Source organism: Gobio gobio (genome assembly GCF_949357685.1).
Source record: "Gobio gobio genome assembly, chromosome: 1".
NCBI lineage: Eukaryota > Metazoa > Chordata > Actinopteri > Cypriniformes > Gobionidae > Gobio > Gobio gobio.
The window spans coordinates 69,241,462-69,263,914 of record NC_137097.1 but is presented as its reverse complement, the minus strand read 5'-3'; the positions used below and the strand labels follow the sequence as shown (position 1 = coordinate 69,263,914).

Genomic DNA, 22,453 nt, shown 5'->3' with positions numbered 1-22,453 from the left:
GCAAAACACTCAAAGTAAACCAATCAAAACAATCACCACAAACAATGAAAAAAGGTATATAATAGAAAAATAAAAGAATACAAAAAAACAAATATGTAAAAACAAACCCAATACAAAACAATTATGAAATGTCAGGTGGAAGATATCCAGCGATCACGGTGGCACATAGGCCTACTAGAGGACGAGCGAGAATCACACACACACACACACCACGTGGGCGGTGTACACACGTGTGTGGATAAGAGTTTGTGATCAAGATAGTCTTAATATACAAAGCAGCAGCGTCAAATCGCGTTGCTCCCCAGGCGTCACAGAACATCGATTCCTCCTAAAAATACACACATAAGCATACTTGCAATATATAAAAACAGGAGTGCTATACGAAGTGGAAGTTTCACATACCTTTAACTCATGAACCCGTCGCCCATCCACACCACGCATACACAGGGCACAACCTCCCCCAAAGCACGGGAATGCGAGAGGGGCACGAAAAAGCTCACACTGCAAGCTATCCCCGCAGCTATAAATCACATAGACGTTACAACACATCATATGCCGGTGCACCAGTTAATCAGCCAACGCACACGCATAAGGTTACCTCAAAGCATCATGAGACACGGGACCGCAAGAGACATGTGATGAGATCTGGAGCCGCCAACAGCCGCGAACTATCCCGAACTATGAGCAAAACAATCGTTTACACAAAATCCGACACCTGTGTTACTATCAAGCTCAAACGACACCTACCTCAGAGCGGAAGTGTTACGGGAACAAGGGGCGGTCCCACGGGCAACGACGCGACACTCAAATGGTAAGCACACGCAAGGAGTGGTTTTCGTGCTATTTTTATACCGTCCCAACCTGTTCGTGATTAGACCTGCACTACCCCAAGCACATTAGTTTAATCACGGGCCAGTTTAATTACAGGGCCACAGTACATCCCACTACAGTCTACCCCCCCACACTTGGATCGTCGCCCCGATGATCCCCAAATCACAGCTATTTAATCCCAGGGTCTAAAAATGCGAGTTACACCTTGTATTTGTTGAAGAACGACTCCGCCCCTCGCACCCACTGCTCGGGGAAGGTGATATTGGTTTGGGTGCCGCCCTGCAGTTGTACGTCTCGTTCTACGCACCCCGACCTCATCAACCGCGGGAAGGCCCCCAGGCTGGGGTCCAGGAGCACTGACCATACCTCCTTCTGGACCCAGATGTCCTGTCCCAATCACCGGACCCGGTCCCGGAGTATGTATCCACTCCTGAGGACCTGGTTCCATCTCCGGCACCAGTCCTCTCGGTTCCGCATCAGTGACATGATCCCGCTCCCGTACCACAGCCAACAGATCCACCTCATCCTCATCTTCACTCAATGATGCTGTGTCCACAGCCCGGTCATGCAAGGGACTATCACGAGCTACACCCGCAATGTCCCTACCGATTCGACTCTTTACCAGTGAACGGTGCACATTCCTGGTCTTGGTAAGGTCACCTACAGGCGCAATCGTGTATACCACACCACCCTCTTTGGGTGCCCTCGTCACTTGATAAACCACTGGGCTCCACAGGTCCTGGATTTTATGACGGCCCCTTACCCCATAATCCCGGAGGTACACCAGCTGACCCTCCACCAGTGGTTCATCTCGGACCTGCTGATCGTGATGGGCCTTGCGCCTGTCAGCCATCACCTGCAACCGCTCCCGTGCACCTGCAAAGGCTACCTGCAGCTTGGTCTGATGCTCCACAACCCAGTCATGCACACTACCCTCTCTCGGCTGGGGGTCTCTACCTAACAAAAAATCCACGGGTAATCGCGGCTCTTGACCAAACATCAAGAAATGTGGTGATTCTCCGGTGGCCTGATGGGGAGTGCTATTATAGCTGAACACCACCTGGGGGAGACAAGCCACCCAATCCCGTTTCCTGGAAACTGGCAGTGTGCGCAACAGGTTGTGTAACGTGCGATTAAAACGTTCACACTGGCCGTTTCCAGCCGGGTGGTATGGGGTCGTACGAGACTTCTCCACACCATATAACTCACACAGCTGACGGATCAACAAGGACTCAAAGTTTCGACCCTGGTCAGAATGGAGCCGGCCCGGAACACCGAACCGAAAAAACCATTCTGTTACCAGGACTTGGGCCACTGTCTCGGCTCTCTGATCCCTAGTCGAAACAGCCAAGGTATACTTACTAAAAACGTCGGTCATGACCAAGACGTTTTCAATGCCAGAACGCGTGGGCTCCAAAACAGTGAAATCCACTGCGAGGATGTCATTTGGCCTAGATGACAATAGCCGGCCCATAAACCCCTGAGCGAGTGGCTGGGTGTCCTTGGCTGCCTGGCACCGGTCACATTCCTGACACCAACTCGCCACATCAGCGGATAATCCCGGCCAATAGCACCTCTGTCTCACCATCTCAAGGGTACGCTCTCTGCCCTGATGTCCGTGTTGCTGATGTAACTGTCTTAGCACCTCGGACTTCAGGGCCGCGGGCAATACTAATTGCAACATCTCTTCCTTACCCTCAGAGCAGTGAACCCGGCGATAAAGCATACCATCTTGCTCAACCAGACGGTCCCATTGCTTGAGCAATGTTAGGGCTGCCCTAGTCAATCGCTTCCGTTCGTCAGAGCGTGGGCGAGTACCTCGTTTCCAAAATTGCAGCACCTCCTGAATAACAGGATCCACTGCTTGCAACGAACCCAACTCGCCAACTGAGTACCCAGGAAACGTAGAGACAACACATTGGGTCACCACTCCATCTGGATCGAACCTGACCAATGACCGCAGGGACTCCGGAACTTCCGAACCTGGAGCCAACCCATCCAACACCCCCGGATCCAAAGGGTCACGCCGGGACAGTGCATCTGCGTTTCTATTACTCTTACCTGAACGGTACTTAATGTCAAAATCAAAGGCCGCCAGCTGAGAAGCCCATCGCTGCTCAGTTGCACCGAGCTTAGCAGAGGTCAGGTGGCTAAGGGGGTTATTATCTGTAAAGACCACACACTTATTACCCAACAAGTACTCGCGGAATTTCTCTGTCATGGCCCACTTGAGCGCAACAAACTCCAGCTTCATAGAGCTATAATTGGACATGTTGCGCTCAGTGGGCCGTAGACTACGGCTGGCATACGCCACCGGTCTTACCTTACCCTCAAATTCCTGAGAGAGGACTGCCCCCAATCCTTGGTAGCTGGCATCCACCTCCAAGATGAAAGGCTTAGCGAAATCCGCGTACGCAAGGACTGGAGTGGTAGTAAACTTCTCTTTTAATCCCTCAAAGCTTGCCTGGCACCCTTCACTCCAAGCATTCCCAAAGTTCCTTCCCGTACTCTTACCCTTTACACCGGCGAACTCTCCAACCAGCTTATGCAGAGGGGCAGCCAACTTGGCAAACCCCTCTACAAACCGCCGGTAATAACTGGAAAACCCCAGGAACGACCGTAACTCTGTGACACTAGAGGGACGGGGCCACTGGGCCACAGCCTCTATCTTACTTGGATCAGTTGCTACACCCCTGGAGGAAATAACGTGACCCAGATATCTCACTTCCTGCTGGAGAAAAGCACACTTCTCCAACCTAGCCTTTAGACCTTCCCGCTCCAGCCGGTTTAAGACTACCTCCAACCTCTCTAAATGCTGAGCAATAGAGGTGGAAAACACTACGATATCGTCTAGATATAGAAGTAACGACTGGCACTGTTGATCCCCAAATATCCTCTCCATAAGTCGCTGGAAGGTAGAGGGGGCATTGCACAAACCGAATGGCATACGGTTCCATTCAAATAAGCCAAAGGGTGTGCAAAAAGCGGTCTTTGGCTTGTCCCCCTCTGTGACCGGGACCTGATTGTACCCACTAGCTAAATCCATAGTAGAGAACCAACAGGCCCCTGTCAACGCATCCAGCGACTCCTCGATACGGGGTAAGGGAAATGCGTCTCGTCTAGTCTTGGCATTTAACTGACGGTAGTCTACGCACAGGCGAAGACTACCGTCCTTTTTTTTCACCAACACAATTGGGGAGGCATACGGGCTACAACTCTCCCTGATTACTTGAGACTCCAACAGCTGATTAATGTGGGCCCTAACAACCTCGTACTCAGAGGGAGGTACACGACGATGTCGCTGCCGTACGGGAACGTCATCCAACACTGGGATATCGTGCGAGATGAGACTAGTACAACCCAGATCACCATCATGTTCAGAAAACACCATCTGATATTTACCAAGCAAGGTCCTGACCTTATCCTGTTCTGACTCTGACAAGGCAGATAAATTCAGCGCTGCGATCTGCTCTGGAACAGTGGAACTGACTACCTGAGTACCTTGTGAATGGGCACTAACTGTGATAGGCCTAACTTCCGTAACGCCCGTAGGTAAACTAACAACATGTACTCTAACGAGGGTACCCAACACTCGGCGGCGGAAAAGCAGGACGTCGGAAGTGCCTATATTGACCACTGGTACGTAAACTGAGCCTCCAATAACTCGCACCAAAGCGGGGGAGGCTAACAACCCCTCAGGTAACCCCGACTCGGAGGGCTCGAACAGCACTGTACTACCGGCCAGTTGTTCTGCACAAGTTGCCGCAACAAACTTAATGGTACCGCCCGTGATACGACATGCCCGGGGACCGCGCACCCTTACCCTAGTCGAATCAACCGATGGTTGCTCACTACCTTGGTGACAGTGTTGCAAAGCTTGAAAAACTGAAAGTGGCGCACACGAAACCGGGGGGAAATTAAACAAAGCAGGGCCATGGTGTCCAAAGAGCTCCCGATAGCATCGCCCGAGTACATTCATCCCCAACACACCAGGGACTCGAGAGCGCAGGCCACCAGGAGGATCCCTGACCACCAACACCCCACATCGGTTCACTGTCCTACCACAGAGCTCGACGTCCAACTCCATATAACCAATATATGGGATGGAAAGACCGTTGGCGGCCCTCAGCTGCAACCATGAACATGACCTCAATTGCTCTGGACCCCGCGACTCAAAATGCTGAACGAAGCAACTTTCCGTAATGGTTGATACCATTGAACCCGTATCAATTAAACAAGGGACCAACACACCCCCAATTGAAACATCCAAATGCGGACAAGCGGACATTAAACTTGGACTAGAGTTAAACTTTTTACTGTCGGAGTCGACCTTTTCCCCAACCGAGCTGTGACTCTTCAGCACGGCGGGAATTAGTTTTCCGACGCATTATTAGGTTGTATGCGTCTACCTTCCTCTGCTGCCGGATCAGAGCGAGGACGCGCAGGCGATCGAAAAATCACACGTTCCCCCTCGCATTCCCGTGCAAAGTGGCCTGGTTTTTGACACCGCCTACAGATAACGGGCCCACCACGAAAAGGTTGAACGCGAGGATGAGGGCCCTGCAACCGGGCGAAACTCTGGGTGAGCTGATTCAACTGTCCTTGTTGCAACTTTAACATTTCTCTCAGCTCTCTCATTTCAGAGTTTTTAGGCGAGCTACCACCTCCCTGCACTTCATACTGAAACCCATGTGCCACAGGGACGGAAAGACTTCGACCCCTGGCCCCACCCGGCATTCCCTCCCGCTCCCATCGGATTGCTTCACTCCGCACCTCTAGGAGGGTGAGAGAGGGCTGACGGCGAACTAACTGTTTCAGTTCACGGCGAAGGGAAACGTCACAAACGTATTCTACAAATTGATCTCTCAATAGAATTTCCGCATTTGGCATGGCAGTAGGGGACTTCTGCCTGACCCTCTCTAGGAGACCCATCAGGGCCAGGGAAAATTCCAGCAAAGTCTCCCCATCCCGCTGTCTCCTAGAAAAAAAGGCCTCCTGTAGGGCAACATAAGACTGGGAACAACCGTACAGCTCTTGCAAAATTAAATAAATTCTCTCTGGATCTCCCCGCTCAGCTACAGGGCGATGCCGAATCTCCTCACGTGCCTCTCCTGTTAGATGATCAAACAAAAAAAATGCTTGATCAGCCACAGACAGATGACGTGTTCTTATACAGGCTTTCGCCTCCTCTATCCAATCATTTATGCCAATACCCGGCCTACCATCAAATATTGGACATTTTCGATCCCTTGGAATAAACACAAGCCGCTCAGTTAATGTGGCACTACCACTTACTGATTGATCAGCAGAGGGCACTGAAGATTCTCTAGAGGGGCCAGCTATTGGACTCAAAGGAGCAGCTCGGCTCTGGTCTTGACGCAATTTCTCATTATCTGCCCTCAGCTGAGCAACAAGATCCCTCAATTCCTGAATTTCCTCCATAAAATTTTTTTTTTTTTTTTTTTTTTTTTTTTAAACTTATCCGAGCAACCTCTAAGTAAATCGCACGGATACGGAAAACAGCTGCTGGAATACCCCCAATCCTTTGAAATGACGCTGCTGCTTTATCTCCCACACTAGACTTGAGAAAAAAAAGAAAAGAAAACACTAATACATTCATACAATGTACACCTTCACACAGTTACCCAGATAACAAGCATCCACGTCTTCAGCCCAACGAAAAGCACTGGACACCCTGCCGACTACGCCAGAATGTAGCGGAGCCCCCAGTCCTACACGAGGAGCGATTACAGGGATACTACCTCTAGCTTAAACATGACTACGCCACCCTGGTTACCAGGGAAACATTAATACTATGGATCTAAGATTTTACACAAGACACACAGGAACGAAATTGTCAAGAAGGGCTAGAGACGTGGAGGCCAATCATCAAATATTTATTTAATTACTCACAATGATTGTTTTAAAAAGAGTATCAAAACTGGGTCATCAATATTCACAATAAAAAACGGAGACCATGAGATAAAGGGGAGCCGAGGCTTAACGGCAGATGCACAAACTTAGTAAGCGCTAGGCTTCTATCTCACTCTCAGCCCCTGTGTACAAATGTCAGCACACACACCGCAATAATCTCAAGAAATAACCACGCAGCACTCTGTGACAAGCCCTCCACCATGTAAGGGCTCACTGGTGGCCCGCCCTAAAGCCTCGGCTCCTATAACGAGAGCAAAACATTGCTACAAGTCTCATACAATAACACAAACATACACGAATAACATTTAAATTAATAAACCAAAAAAACTATGATGAAAATACGAAGGTTCAGTGCCAACGAAGTTACCCTCACTGGCCTTCTACCAGGATCTTGAAAACAAAACAATCAAATGAAATTAACAAATACCACACTGCAAAACACTCAAAGTAAACCAATCAAAACAATCACCACAAACAATGAAAAAAGGTATATAATAGAAAAATAAAAGAATACAAAAAAACAAATATGTAAAAACAAACCCAATACAAAACAATTATGAAATGTCAGGTGGAAGATATCCAGCGATCACGGTGGCACATAGGCCTACTAGAGGACGAGCGAGAATCACACACACACACACACCACGTGGGCGGTGTACACACGTGTGTGGATAAGAGTTTGTGATCAAGATAGTCTTAATATACAAAGCAGCAGCGTCAAATCGCGTTGCTCCCCAGGCGTCACAGAACATCGATTCCTCCTAAAAATACACACATAAGCATACTTGCAATATATAAAAACAGGAGTGCTATAGGAAGTGGAAGTTTCACATACCTTTAACTCATGAACCCGTCGCCCATCCACACCACGCAGGCACAACCTCCCCCAAAGCACGGGAATGCGAGAGGGGCACGAAAAAGCTCACACTGCAAGCTATCCCCGCAGCTATAAATCACATAGACGTTACAACACATCATATGCCGGTGCACCAGTTAATCAGCCAACGCACACGCATAAGGTTACCTCAAAGCATCATGAGACACGGGACCGCAAGAGACATGTGATGAGATCTGGAGCCGCCAACAGCCGCGAACTATCCCGAACTATGAGCAAAACAATCGTTTACACAAAATCCGACACCTGTGTTACTATCAAGCTCAAACGACACCTACCTCAGAGCGGAAGTGTTACGGGAACAAGGGGCGGTCCCACGGGCAACGACGCGACACTCAAATGGTAAGCACACGCAAGGAGTGGTTTTCGTGCTATTTTTATACCGTCCCAACCTGTTCGTGATTAGACCTGCACTACCCCAAGCACATTAGTTTAATCACGGGCCAGTTTAATTACAGGGCCACAGTACATCCCACTACATACGGAACACATTTCTCCCTAAAATCTTTTATGCGTGTGTTTTTTTTTGTTTCTCGAATTTCTCACTATTCCTAATGGTGATTCTTGGATTATATATTGAAATCTACTGCCATAATGCAAAAAACAAAATCTTAATGGTCCTAAAAATTGTCTTCATGATCTTTAGAGAAAAAAAATATAAAATATTATTTATTTATTTTATATATGAACTCTTTCCCCGCCAGTGCTTTTAAAAAAAAAAAGTTGCCAGCCACCCGGCATCTTTTTTTTTATCATTTTCAGAAAAAATTTTATGGCCCCCAGAATATTTTGTTGTATGAATATCTGAACATGCAATATATCAAGAGAAAGAACAAACCCAACAGCAACATTTTATTCTAGCTTCATGCATTATGTATTACCAACACTTGATAATGTTGGTTGTTTCGTTTAAAAAAAGCAACATTTTGAACAAAAAGCTGAGAAAATCAGGTTTTTGTCAAAGACTACGTCTGGATTTGATTCTGATGGTCAAACACAGATGGAGTAGATCGAGTCCATCAACAGCCCCAAAGCTTCACAGTCGTTTCCTCTTCATGGGTTCGACATTGTGTTCAGTAACATTAGGCCGTTTTGATCTTAAGTGAGCCTGGAGCACAAAACCAGTCATAAGTCTCACGTGTATATTTGTGGCAATAGCTAACAATACAATGTATGGGTCAAAATTATACATTTTTCTTTTATGCCAAAAATCATTAGGATATTAAGATCATGTTCCATGAAGATATTTTGTAAATTTACTACCGTAAAAATATATTAATCGTAGTAATATGCATTGCTAAGGACTTCATTTGGACAACTTTAAGGGCGATTTTCTCAATATTTAGATTTAAAATCTAATCAGATTCACATATGCTGTTTAATGTTAATGATTAGGGCTGGGTATCGATTCAGATGATTCGATTCGCAAGCTCTCAAATCGATTCGATTCCGGATTCAACTCGATGAATATAGATTTAATACAAATACTATATTTATACAAAAGAACAGTGAACAAGTGGGTAATTAAAAAGAAATTAAGAGCCACAAAATTGTATATTAAACTCTCTTTATTTTGGGTACATTAAAACAGATCTCTACATTTCAAATGCATACAGTTATGTTAAATACAACTTTATTCTAAAAAAATGTATCTGAGAAGTATTTTGTTTTTATGAATATTTTGATATATATATTTATATATTCTAAAACATAAAAAGGATATTGGATGATGTTAAGCAATTTTCTGGCTTTTCTTGACAAGCTTTTCTTGCGATTTTGCCGACCGTCATTCAGACTGTTTGATTCGTTCCCCCGAATAGTGCATTATATTTCGTCACTATCTCTGTTATTTGCGTGCCTTTCTTAGATGCGATTGCCATTCGATTTTATCTTTGCGATACCGGGCAGGATCGACTGGAAACCCCCATCGGGACGCGCTGGCATAGTGCTCGGGGGGGACGGATCGAACGAGACCAGTTGAAATTTAACCGGCTATATCTCGGAAACGCACCGGCAAAACCATCTGTAATTTGGGTCGATCGTAGTGCCTGACGAGGCCTTTCGAGGATCGAGGCCGTAACCGGGAATGGGTGCTTTCTTTGTTATGGGAGATCAGAACAAGGGAGCAAACTGTTTGAGAGCAAAAAAAACATGGGGCATAATTCGGTGTGTGTATTTTATTGCTTTTCAAGTAGACGGATAGGAGAAACTTTATTTGTCCCCGAAGGGAAATTTGTCTTGGGCAAAGTGCTACAGTGTTACTCTGACCATACAATAACAATTTGCAAACAAAACAAATAACATGCATTAAAACACAACAGTATGAAAACATAAAATGCAAGATGGTGCCTTGTTCTTGGTAAAATTCAGCATTTTTATCGAGGCAGGAACAAATGAAAGCTTCAGTCTATTCGTTTTACACTCTGGCATTCTCCGTCTCTTTCCCGATGGCAACGGCTGGTATTCACTAAAAAGAGGATGTTCTCATCACTGCCTGTTCTGTATGTGTTCATATTGTTTTATTCCTATGATTTTCAAGGCTGTTTTATGGATATGGGCCAATTTGTTTTTCAGTTGAACAGACAAATTTCCAAACCAGAATGTTCATAAATAAATAAAAACCTCCTCTGCATTAAACCCCCCCCCCCCCCCCCGTGCTGGGTCTTCAGAGGTCGGGTTTTACATCGCCTCTACGAATTGCGTTCAGAGGTGAAGACGTTTCTTGTTGATGTGAAGTCCGACCTAGTTCTGTACCTGGACGACCCCCTGTGGTTAGAGTAGTTGTCATAACTTGTAGACATTTACAACAGATTGAATTTGTTGAAGACATCAATGCAAGGAAGAGATGGCAACATTTTGCCACCAAGTTGGTGGCAAATTGGATTTTTGCCGTGATCGGCTGATTAATAAAAATGTGGCATGTTTCCCAACTATTGAAGGATGTCCGGATGTTATTTCAGTGAGGGTTTCAGTTCCTTTGCTTGGGTCAGAGATCCCTCCAGTTTGCCTGACATCTAGGAGCACTTAGTTGACACCTCTATAGCTCTTGCTCTCTGCCATTCGCCTCAACTTATCTGTGTGAGGCCGGCTTTTCAAAATTGACTGCCTTGAAAACCAAGTAACCGACCGAAATCGGCTCCAGGTGGAGGATGACATGAGGCTTGCACTGTCCAACCTTGAACCGCGAATTGTGCTTCTTTATAAAAGTAAAGCAAGAGCAGGTGTCCCACTGATTGATTTAAAGATGCTGTGTGAAAGTTTTTGACTGTACTAAAGAAAAACATACCACAATAAGTGTGCAGATATTTAGGAAACATGCTAAGTTCACATACTAATTTCTCTGAAAAGCAATGCTGCAACCAGTTATTTTACTGCGTTCTGTGTGGGAATGTCTGTTTTTGTTTTGGTCTGTGCGATACTGCACGTTGCCAGTTTACCCAATAGTATTTCCACACCACATGTTGCCAGTTGGCGGTAAATGCCATATTGCTGCAATGGAAGCCAGCGAACAAACCTGGCTAAGAGATTGCAGATTCTACCCGACCTAAAAAGCCTCGGCATCCATCTTAAAATCTCTCTGAGTGGAAGCACATTAAAACTCAAGATTAATCAACTCATCAACTTACAGTGTGTAAGTCTCCTGGCCTTCCATTGTCAATTGTGCTCGTTCCTGTTGTGTGTCCTCAAACTGGTAGCCCGTGTGAACGTCGAGTCTTAGGAGGAGGGGCGAGGCAAACAATATTTTGAATTTGGACTGCAGTACCCATTTCAACCACTAGCTGTCATTCTTACAGCCCCTTTAACAATGTCATGGCTAACGAGATGCGATGATAGTGGAGGCTTTAGGGCCTCCACTATTATTACACCTCTGGCGTAAGCAATGCTTTTATCACTTGTTTCTGCTTCTTTTTTGCTTGTTTTTGGATCCAAAGATGCTGCACTCTTTCAGAAGATGTCTATGGCGGGGAAATGGTTCTTATTTACCATGAAATCAAAATGTACAATTCTTATTTTTCTTACAGAATGTTGCAGTGCTTATGATAAATTATTTATCTGTGCACATCATTATACACTATATTGCCAAAAGTTTTGGGACGCCTGCCTTTACGTGCACATGAATTTTAATGACATCCCATTCATAATCTGTAGGGTTTAATATGGAGTTGGCCCACCCTTTGCAGCTATAACAGCTTCAACTCTTCTGGGAAGGCTTTCCGGAAGGTTTAGGAGTGTGTTTATGGGAATATTTGACCATTCGCATTTGTGAGGTCAGGCACTGATGTTGGACGAGAAGGCCTGGCTCTCAGTCTCCGCTCTTATTCATCCCAAAGGTGTTCTATTGGGTTGAGGTCAGGGCTCTGTGCAGGCCAGGCCAGTTCCTCCACACCAAACTCGCTCATCCATGTCTTTATGGACCGACGCTTTGTGCACTGGTGCGCAGTCATGTTGGAGCAGGAAGGGGCCGTCCCCAAACTGTTCCCACAAAGTTGGGAGCATGAAATCGTCCAAAATGTCTTGGTATGCTGAAGCATTAAGAGTTCCTTTCATTGGAACTAAGGGGCCAAGCCCAACCCCTGAAAAACAACCCCACACCATAATCCCCCCTCCACCAAACTTAACACTTGAGCACACTGTTCTTGAGCTAATCTGAAGGCCACATGAAGTTTGGAGGTCTGCAGCTATTGACTCAGAAAGTTGGCGACTTCTGTGCACTGTGACCCTCAGCATGCGCTGACCCCGCTCTGTGATGTTTCGTGGCTGAATTGCTGTTGTTCCCAATTGCTTCAAACTTTGTTATAATACCACTAACAGTTGATCGTGGAATATTTAGTAGTGAGGAAATGCTAATCTCCTCTCGCCCTTGAAACAGCGTCTGTTATCTTCATGGTGTGTCTCTGCGGAGGGTGGAGTTAAATATACCCCACAACTGACTACAAACTGCCATTCAGATGTGCCTCCGTTTAGTTTGCAAAAAACCCAAAAATCCTACCATCCAAGCGTTTTATGAAGGACTGAATAAAGTTTTGCCATCTTTTTTTTTTTTTTCTCTCTCACTCCAGAAGCAGTTTCACTCGGAAACACATCACAATAGGGAAGAAAAGACTTCCATTTCATGCTGACTTTAATACTTTTGTCCTTTTTTCTGGACAGGCTTTAAGTGAATCACCCTGAAGTTTCTTAAAGGAATGAAAATTGAGCTACTTTTGCTCAAAATTTGGGCCTGTGTGTCATTACACTGTTTGGAGAGAGAATGCATAATATCAGTGGCAAATTTGCTGTACTAGTGAATAAACAATTAGCTTGTCGGATGTTATGGAATCATAATCTTGTGATGGAGAAGAGCATGAACACATTCTGTTGAACTTCAGAGAAATGTACCACGTGCCTCTTTCCGAGGGTGGCGCTTTGATTGGCTGCTTTGTTTCAGCTCTGAATATTGGCACTGATCATTTAGTACAGACATGAACCATTTATTTTATTAACCGTCTGCTTGTTTTCTACCATTTGCTAGCTTGTTTAAACCATTTTAATTCTTCACAGACCATTTCAGGCTGCCTCAAAGACTCTTCAAAGAGTAATGAGGTGGGACGTGCCAAAGTCACGGGCGGATGCTGTAGAAATACCACAATGTAACCTTTGTGTGACCTTTAATTGCCATTTATTTTCTCTGCTTTAAATTCAGTGGCATTCTGTATGGATGTGCTGTTACAGACAAAGTGACTTTTCATTAAATAAGAGAATTTATGATTTTCTGTTCTATGAGGATATAGTATAGCTAGCTTATTACACTATGTCTTTATTACACAATATATCTTTTAACTCTGGCATCGGATCAATGTAGTCATACTTTGTGTGTTTATGTATTGTATTCTCTTGTCAGTTAATGTTTTTTATTGTCTAATGTGTTAGATTGCACATCACGTTGGTCAGGAGTGGCTGTTTTAAACGTGCTTTAGAAATTAAAAGTTTTTTTTTTATTGCTTGGACACTAAAAGTGGTTCTTGGGACCCACTTGGCGAAACTCTTCACTCGTATACCTAATCTTCTGACCAAGTCTTCAAAACTGCAAGCACATTATACAGTGCATCCGGAAAGTATTCACTGCACTTCACTTTTTCCACATTTTATTATGTTACAGCCTTATTTCCCCCCCGCAATTCTACAAACAATACCCCATAATGACTACATGAAAGAAGTTTGTTTGAAGTCTTTGCAAATTTATTACAAATAAAAAATCACTTGTACATAAGCATTCACAGCCTTTGCCATGAAGTAAATTATCAGCAATAGTTCACTGTTAAATAAACTTATCCTTTAACACTCAGTTTTCATGTGTAAAACAAACTTTTTGCCAAATGCTAAACACAGTTCATCTCTACATTACACGCACATCATTCAAAACTTACCACAATATCAAAAGGAAAACAGAATTGATCTCTGATCACACAGTGGGTTGTTTAAATGTCTTTTAATGATGATTTCATTAGTGTCATGTGATCATAGGATTATGCTAGCAGGCGGAGATTTTGGCAAAAAGTTTAAAATTGCCAATCATGTTACCGTCAAACTCTGTTACCGATGTTATTTCTACACATTGCCTTATTTGTCTGTAACAGAGTTGACAAACTAACTACTATAATTGTAATAACGATAAATTTCGTTAAAAGGAAGTAACTTGTTTGGTAAGCACTGAATTATAAAAATCCAATATGTTTTCAATAAGATACTGGAAAGAATTTTTATTTTAGTGAAGTTTTTTTTTTTCTTAAATTTTTTTAAATACAAAATGATCAACAATTAAAAGTAGTGTTTAGCGTCTGTGTGTAGTTTGGTGTGTATGTGGATTCATTTTAATGAATTGTTTGTTTTTACAAGAGATGTTTTGCATCTTGTGTGAGTTTTGAGAAATGAGCCATATTTTTAGAAATTATGTAAGCAATTAAAAAAAAGAAAAACTCCAGAAATAAAGAAAAAATCAGTTGCACGCCTTGCTCTAAATAGAAATGTTTTCAAAAGGTATACGATTTCACTGTATTCATGGTAACTGCTGATGGAGGAATGATCAAGATATTTACAACAGCAGATTATATGTGCTCATGTAATGTTGATTAAACACATTATGTAATGTAAATAGTTGTGCAAAATGCATTGCTGCAAATGTAGAATATTTTATATAGTCTATTTACACGTATCTAGTCTTAACCATCTGATGGACATCATATAGGCTAATGTACAAAAAAAGAGTGGCATTATATTTGTTCAAATCTCTGGCTCTTGTTCCTGCTCATGTAGATGTGGAGTCTTTACTCGTGATGGTGGCGACCTCTTGTGGAAGGAAATGGAGACGCATACAGATTCACTATGCTAGGTAATACTGGAGACACAAAAACAACCAAAGCCATTCGACTGGATCATATACTTACTTTGGGTTCCACAGTCACATGGGTTTGGGACTACATGAGGGTGAGCAAATTATGACTGATACTATTTGATAACCTCATTAATGGAATCAACATTAAAGGTAAAAAAAACTTTTTTTTCCAAATTTGTTTAAACTTTCTTTATATATCAATACATAATTAAAGGAACTGTATGTAAGAAATGTATTTCAATTAATCATAAAATAGCCCTGATATGTCACTAGACATTAAGAAATCATGTTAATTTCAAATACTTATATCACTGACAACGGTTGTCCGGCCAAGATATTGTCATTTTAAAAGTGAAGTTGCAGCCCTCAACTGATGTTGATGTTGACATGTTGTGTTTTGGCCTGAAGCGCCGCCCTCCACCTGTCTATCAATCACGAAGTCAGTAGTGTTTCTGCATTCGGGTTGCCAGCTCTGCTCTAGTTACCACAGCTGCAGCTACAAACTTTTTTGGATAAACAATGTCTAACTTTACGAAACCTAAACGACCTCGTTATGAATCAGAAAAACGTCGTGACAGTGTCCGAAATAAAACAAGGATTTGTATAAGAGATGCCTTTGAAAGATGGAGACGGCTGAAAACGGAGAATAATTTGAAGACTGATGCCAACGTTGCTAATTTTCTCCTGAACAGGTAAGGTTCATCTATGTTTGGCTAACTTGTACTTAATGTAAATGGACATTTCAAATATTCATGACAGTCGGACAAAGTTATGCATGTTCGTGCAAAGTAACGTTAGGTTAGCGCAGATGGAGGAGGTGGGTCATTGAATTGAAAAGGTAAAGTTAAGGAATTGTTTGGTAAATAAAAAAGGCGAGTCGTCATTGCTAACATTAGTAATGCATTATCAGAGCCCGTTTCTCTGTCATTATGCTGGGACGCTGAGGAAAACAACATTAGCACGCCTATTATGGCAATGTGAAAACGTATTTGAGACAGTAGCCTAACGTTACCTCTGTAAAAATTATTCCTCATTTGTTCTTCGCATATATAGTGGACAAAACATGCTGCAAGTTGACCTGTATGACCATTGCTAATGTTATTTAGCTTTGCTGTAATTTTACTATAATATACTATAGTATTTTTTCATGTGGGAATGTACTGTCACATACGAGCGTTCATATTTACGATTATATTTGGCTAATCGCCATTAGTAAATTTTTGCGATTCATAATTACTTCACAAAACATCGCTCTTGAAGCATAAACATAATTAACAGAAAGAAAAAAACCCTTGTCACTTGCCATTGAAAGCTCCGTGTAGCAGCCTACGTTCCTGCTGGATCCTGCAGCCTATCTGGCAACCTTGAGTCAGGGGAGAGGGGATACACCGCTCTACAGTAATTTAAAAGTGATTGCAGTACCAGTTTTGGCTACAGTCCTACATACAGCTCCTTTAAAATGTAAGTACTTTGAAAAAGAAAGTATGAAAATTGAGTGTCTGTAGACCTCTCACGACTGTTTTAAAGACAGCTCATTATTTCCATTCACTCCACCTTCTCCCTTCTGGGCTCTTTCCAAAGCCACGCCCCCAAAACACATGAACGCGATACGTCGACCGTCAGCTGAAAGACACATTATTTACCTGAGACGAGCGGAGAAGAAGTGCATGTAGTGACATCATGTCAGAATCACATGTAATAAAAAATCTAACTTAATCATTATGAATATAAACAAATAAGATGTATTTTAGTACTCACTCTCAAGCTAGAATAGCGATACTGGTAAAGTTTAAAATACACACACAACACAGTGTCTACGACACACACAGATACAAGATAAAAACATCAGTAAACATTGGTAGAGTATATAAAAACAAACCAAGGGCCGAAATAATAAACGTGCAGGTAAAGTTCCCGGTGAACATGGTAGAAGAGTTTAGACAGAGGGTAGTAGCTAAAGCTAACTTGGTTCTAAAAACAGTTCCTGGATGCGCTTCTACACATGCATTTTGTTATCTAAAGTTACATTTTGCGAAATTCAACACGACAGTGATCAACTTGAGCGAAGCATATTGAGTATTTATCATCTCTACTAATGGTTTGCTAAGTGTATAACATTGTAACTTTATGCTGAGTAATGTTATGTTAGCTATATTAGGCAGCTACGTGTGCTAGTGAGACATGCTTCATGAAAACATAAACCGAAAAAATTTATAATCAAAATGAAAGATTACCTGTCCAGCAGAAATACAGCCTCTTGAACTCCTCAAATCAAACGGGTGCGCCAGGGTTGCCAGGTTTTCACGACAAAATCCGCCCAATTGCTACTCAAAACTAGCCCAATCGTGTTTCGCGTTTGGGGGGTAAAATAGGTGTCTTTTTGGTAGGGCTGCCTGCTAAAATTCGCGAATCCCGGGGTAAAATATCACATAATTGGGGTCGCTTTAACCCGCGGACATGAAAAACAGCCGCGGCAACAGTGTTGCAGTAGCCCGACTTGGCAACACTGGGGTGCATGTGGGCAGATCCTGGAGCAAAAGCGGTGGTAGCCATGGATTGAAAGGAAAACTCCACTTTTTTTGAAAATAGGCTCATTTTACAAGTCCCCTAGAGTTGAATAGTTGAGTTTTACCGTTTTTGAATCCGTTCAGCCGATCTTTGTATCTGGCGGTAGCACTTTTAGCATAGCTTAGCATACATCATTGATTCTGATCAGTCCATTAGCATCTCATTCAAAAAATGACCAAAGACACTTTCAATATTTTTCCTATTTAAAACTTGGCTCTTCTACAGTTACAACGGAAAATGAAAAGTTGCGATTTTCTACACCTATATGGCTAGGAACTACTTTCTCATTCCTGCGTAATAGTCGCGGATCTTCGCGGCCGTACCATGGCTGCAGCGGCGCAATGATATTACAGCGCCTGAAAGTAGCCCCCAGCTAGGTAACTTTCAATGTGACCGGCACTAAGTTTGTGTAGTTGCAGAGAAAGTTTCAGGCTTGCAGCCGACAAATTGTGTTGTGTATTTAGCTGTGTGATTAGCCATGGTTGTGTGTGTTGTAAAGGGCTGTGATAGTAAGTCGAAGGTGTAACTACCACCATGTTTCACAGAATACCAACGAATCATTGCAGCCATGGTACTGCCGCGAAGATCTGCGACTATTACGCAGGAATGAGAAAGTTCCTAGGCGTGGAAAATCGCAACTTTTCATTTTCAGTTGGTCTTAGCACACGATGTAACTGTAGAAGAGCCAAGTTTTAAATAGGAAAAATATTGAAAGTGTCTTTGGTCATTTTTTGAATGAGATGCTAATGGACTGATCAGAATCAATGATCTATGCTAAGCTATGCTAAAAGTGCTACCGCCAGATACAAAGATCGGCTGAATGGATTCAAAAATGGTAAAACTCAACTATTTAACTCTAGGGGAGTTGTAAAATGAGCCTATTTTCAAAAAAAGTGGAGTTTTCCTTTAAGTGAAGAAATATAGGGTGCAATGGGGCTAAAAAGCAAGTATAGGTCTCTACAGGAGTTACCAGATCAGTGGGAAAGGCCATAAACAGAGGGGCGTTTTCGACCCTGTTACCTGATTTGCCAATGGTTGGGTGAAGGGCATCATTTTCATTGCATGATTTAGAAAAACCCACTTTTGAGCACCTTTGAATTTCCACTTTTCAAGATGCACATGGAAATTTGGCTGATCCGTGATGGGATTGCAGGCAGCAGCGCAGCTGATTCTGTGCTCATTTGATCTTCTATTTGATGTGTTTTTTTTTATATATATATATATATATATATATATATATATATATATATATATATATATATATATATATATATATATATATATATATATATATATATATATATATATATATATATATATATATATTGTAGATTTAAGCAAACGAGAATCGCTAAAATTATTGAATATATTTTGCAACAAAGGTCTTTAAAAAAAAAAAAAAAAAGATCAGAATTGTGAGTTATAAAATCAGACGAGTTGTGAGTTTATATCTCAAAATTCTGACTTTATAACTCGAAATTGTGAGAAAAATGTATCTTTTTAAATAGATTTACCCCATGGCGGAAACATGCTTTCATATTTTTTCTCCGGTCCAACCATAGACTGTAAAAAAACATGGACGTAGTGTCTGTGGCGTCACCCATAGGATTCTGAAGAGCAGTTTTGAAGCGTAAAGTAGGGACGAGCTGGCCGTCGCCATCTTGGGTACAGAATAACAGAAAATGGGCAAAGAGGCGGGACGTGTGGCGGAGCTGAGGTGACGCGATGACTAACAGACAGCAGACAAATGGCAATCCACCTGTCACTCAGTGGCCACGCCCTTAATTATGCAGAACTTTAAGGCTTTATATAATGTAAATGAATGAGTTATAAAAAAATTCACCCCCTCACAGTTGTCATGAAGGGCAAAATTAGCCGTATAGACCAAAACCACAATTTGTTCCAGACTGTAAACATGTTTTATTCTGCTGTAAAGTTGGCCATTTTAACATGAGGCTCAATGAGATTCTGTTCTGTCTCTAGTGGCCAGTCGATGAACTGCAGTTTAAGTCACTTCTGTATTGGCTTCAAGAGAAACTGGGGGAGGTTGCGGCTTGAGTTGAACAAGCCTAAATGACAACCAGTCACAATCAAAGGGTCAAAATCCACCAGACTTTCAAGGGCACGAGCATTTAAAGTGAAAGACAACAAAACTGCAGCGCGCATTTATAATAAACATTCATAAACTAAACGAGACCTTGAAATACTTTAGAGCAGAGGAGGACTAGGAAAACAATACATTTTCCAATACTTGATCATGGATAAAGTAAAGCCTTTAATTGCATGAAATAAAAACCGCTATGCATATGATAAAGGGTTGTCAGACATGCCACTAAAAAAACAGCAATATAACATGTTTTTACATTAAAACATATTTCATAAGTTTAATGTGTGAGGTACTTTAAACTGTATATGTGTCCTCGTCTTGGCACAAATACCGTCATTTCTTTTAAAAAAATGACTTGTGTCAATTGCAGTTCTTAGATGAAATATCCAATATGAGCTATAAATCCATCTCATCACTGTACATCATATCAACAAGTGTATTACAAGAACGGCATAAATATATGACTCTAAAAATATACACATGCTGTGTTTCCAGGGCCATGATAGCATATGATTTTCATGCAACAGGTGGTTTAAATTGTAATTAATGTGTTTATAGTGTGATTTATAACACATGAATACCGATTAGCAAATAAAAATGTAGAATTAAGTGTCATTTTTGCACCGCTAGCCGCAAAAACAATTCACCCAATACCCAGAATATCAGATAATTAATGCTACATTCAGCCATTTTAAAACCTTAAAACAAACAAATACCACAACAAAAATAATTAGAGATGGTTTCAATGGAACAATGAAGTGCTCAAGGTCACAGTGGTGACATGAAGATCACGGTAACCCATCATGGGTCACTCCTAGCAGGAGAACGTGAGTGTTTTCTGCATAGTAAAGGTGCGAATCGCAGCCAATTTTCACGAACGAAATCTAGACATTTCAATAGGAATTGCGTGAACGCAAACGATTTCCCCACGCAGATTTCGCAACGGGTTCACGTTGGTCATGCAAATGCGCTGCCTTGACCACAAGTGTGCCACACACACATCCTGAAGCCACAATATTTTGATCGCCCCCTGGTGGCTGGCTGCAGTATAAGTCATAAACACCACCCGCTCCATGTGATCGAATGGGACAAGAGCCGACTAAAAAATGTCCGAAACACTTTCAATAGATGTAGGTCGCTCTTATGCTGATGTATGTTCAAGCGTTCGCTTTTCACAGCTGTGCTTGCGATCGAGTCTGGGGAGACGCGAGTATGGGTGGGACCTTCAGACTGACGGCAGAAGGTCTGGACTTTTTCGCAGCTTTCATTGGTCAAGGACCGCCCAAACGGACGTTTGACTGACGTGTAACGCAACCAATCACAGTTCGTTTTGTTCCGCGTCATGTTTAGGGGTGTGAAAATGTCAAGTCCCTATACAGACCGGCATGCATCCATAAATTACTAATTCAAGACGTTTTACTGCAACAATGGAGCCACAAACTACTGTGCTCATCTACACCGAGGCAGTGCTGTTTGCTGGTTCGGAGCCAGAGCCTAATTTCAAATCGGTTCTTTGTATTTCCACACCCAAAGCACCAGCTCTGAACCAGGAACAGTGGCTCTTAAGTAGCACCACAACATTGCTGGTCTAGAAGTAAGAACTGCTTGACTCTGGGCATCTCGGACCGTTAAAGAACGCAACACACACGTCTCGCGGACATCCTGTAGAATTCAACCAATCAGATGATGACTTCTAAACCAAATTAGTGTGCCATGTGCATCAGACAATGGACTAGGCGGGACCTTGATACCGCGGCTCCACCTCCCGATCCCTACAACTGCAGATACGGGCTCCAATTGATATCATCAGTGCATGTCGTCAACGGTCAGTTCTTGGCTTCATTTCTCTACAGTGGATGGAAGTGGAGGCGGTGGATTTTCAGAAAGCTGCTTGGTTTAAAAGTAACCTCTTTCTGAGATTTGCTTCATACGTCACTACACTATTGACTTTCTGCCCACCAAATTTCATAAATGTGACTATTTTTAAAGGTGCGGTCACATTAATGAAATTTCAAGTGAAAAGGTCCATTGTCAATAGCGGTAAATGCACGCGCAACCAACATGAACATGAGCGAAATTGCCCTAATGCAAAACTCCCATTTTAATTCTTATTGGAATGACTGGACTTTCACCCTTGAAGATGTTGTCGAGCACTGGTAAACTGGAGCGCACTAGGGGTGTGCGATATTGACAAAAAATAACATCTTGATATTTTCTTGGATTTTGTCGATATGGTTTTTCTGCTGGTACCTTAACAGCTGACTACTAAAGTTTTTGTAGTTTTTCATATTTTTTGTGCCGTGATTAGTTCACAGTAGTGACAGAAATGAATGATTTTTACCTTTATAAACAGCAGAAATAAAAATACAATTTGTTCAGACCACTCATTTGCTTACCGACATGGTTAACAGCTATTACCGCTTTAGATCGACTAACTGTAATACTGTGTAAGATTTCCATTTGAGCTGAATGCATTAATACATTTAGGCTTACTTCATGGTAACCCACCAAAATAAAAGCTTGCTGATTTTAGGTTTGAAAATTCATATAAAATAGGAACATTAAATTGTAAATAAGTATCATATTTTTAAGTGTGCTATAAAATTCTATTTTATTTAATACCTATTTTTTATTTTAAAATATAATAGTATTATGAAAATTTATTATTTTTTTTAAAAACTACTAAGAAAAGAACTAAAAAATGCAATTATTAATCATTTTATTTTTATAGTTAAATGTAATGGGT

The 22,453-nt window shown here is 42.3% G+C and overlaps 1 long non-coding RNA gene across 1 annotated transcript in view; it reads left to right on the top strand.

Annotated features, from left to right (window-relative positions):
- The window catches only part of LOC307141010, a 34,062-nt gene that overhangs the window by 1,899 nt on the left and 9,710 nt on the right, over positions 1–22,453 (top strand). Inside the window, exon 2 of the long non-coding RNA XR_013818311.1 lies at positions 14,954–15,029. This is a non-coding gene — a long non-coding RNA (uncharacterized lncRNA). The remainder of the gene's footprint in view (positions 1–14,953; positions 15,030–22,453) is intronic.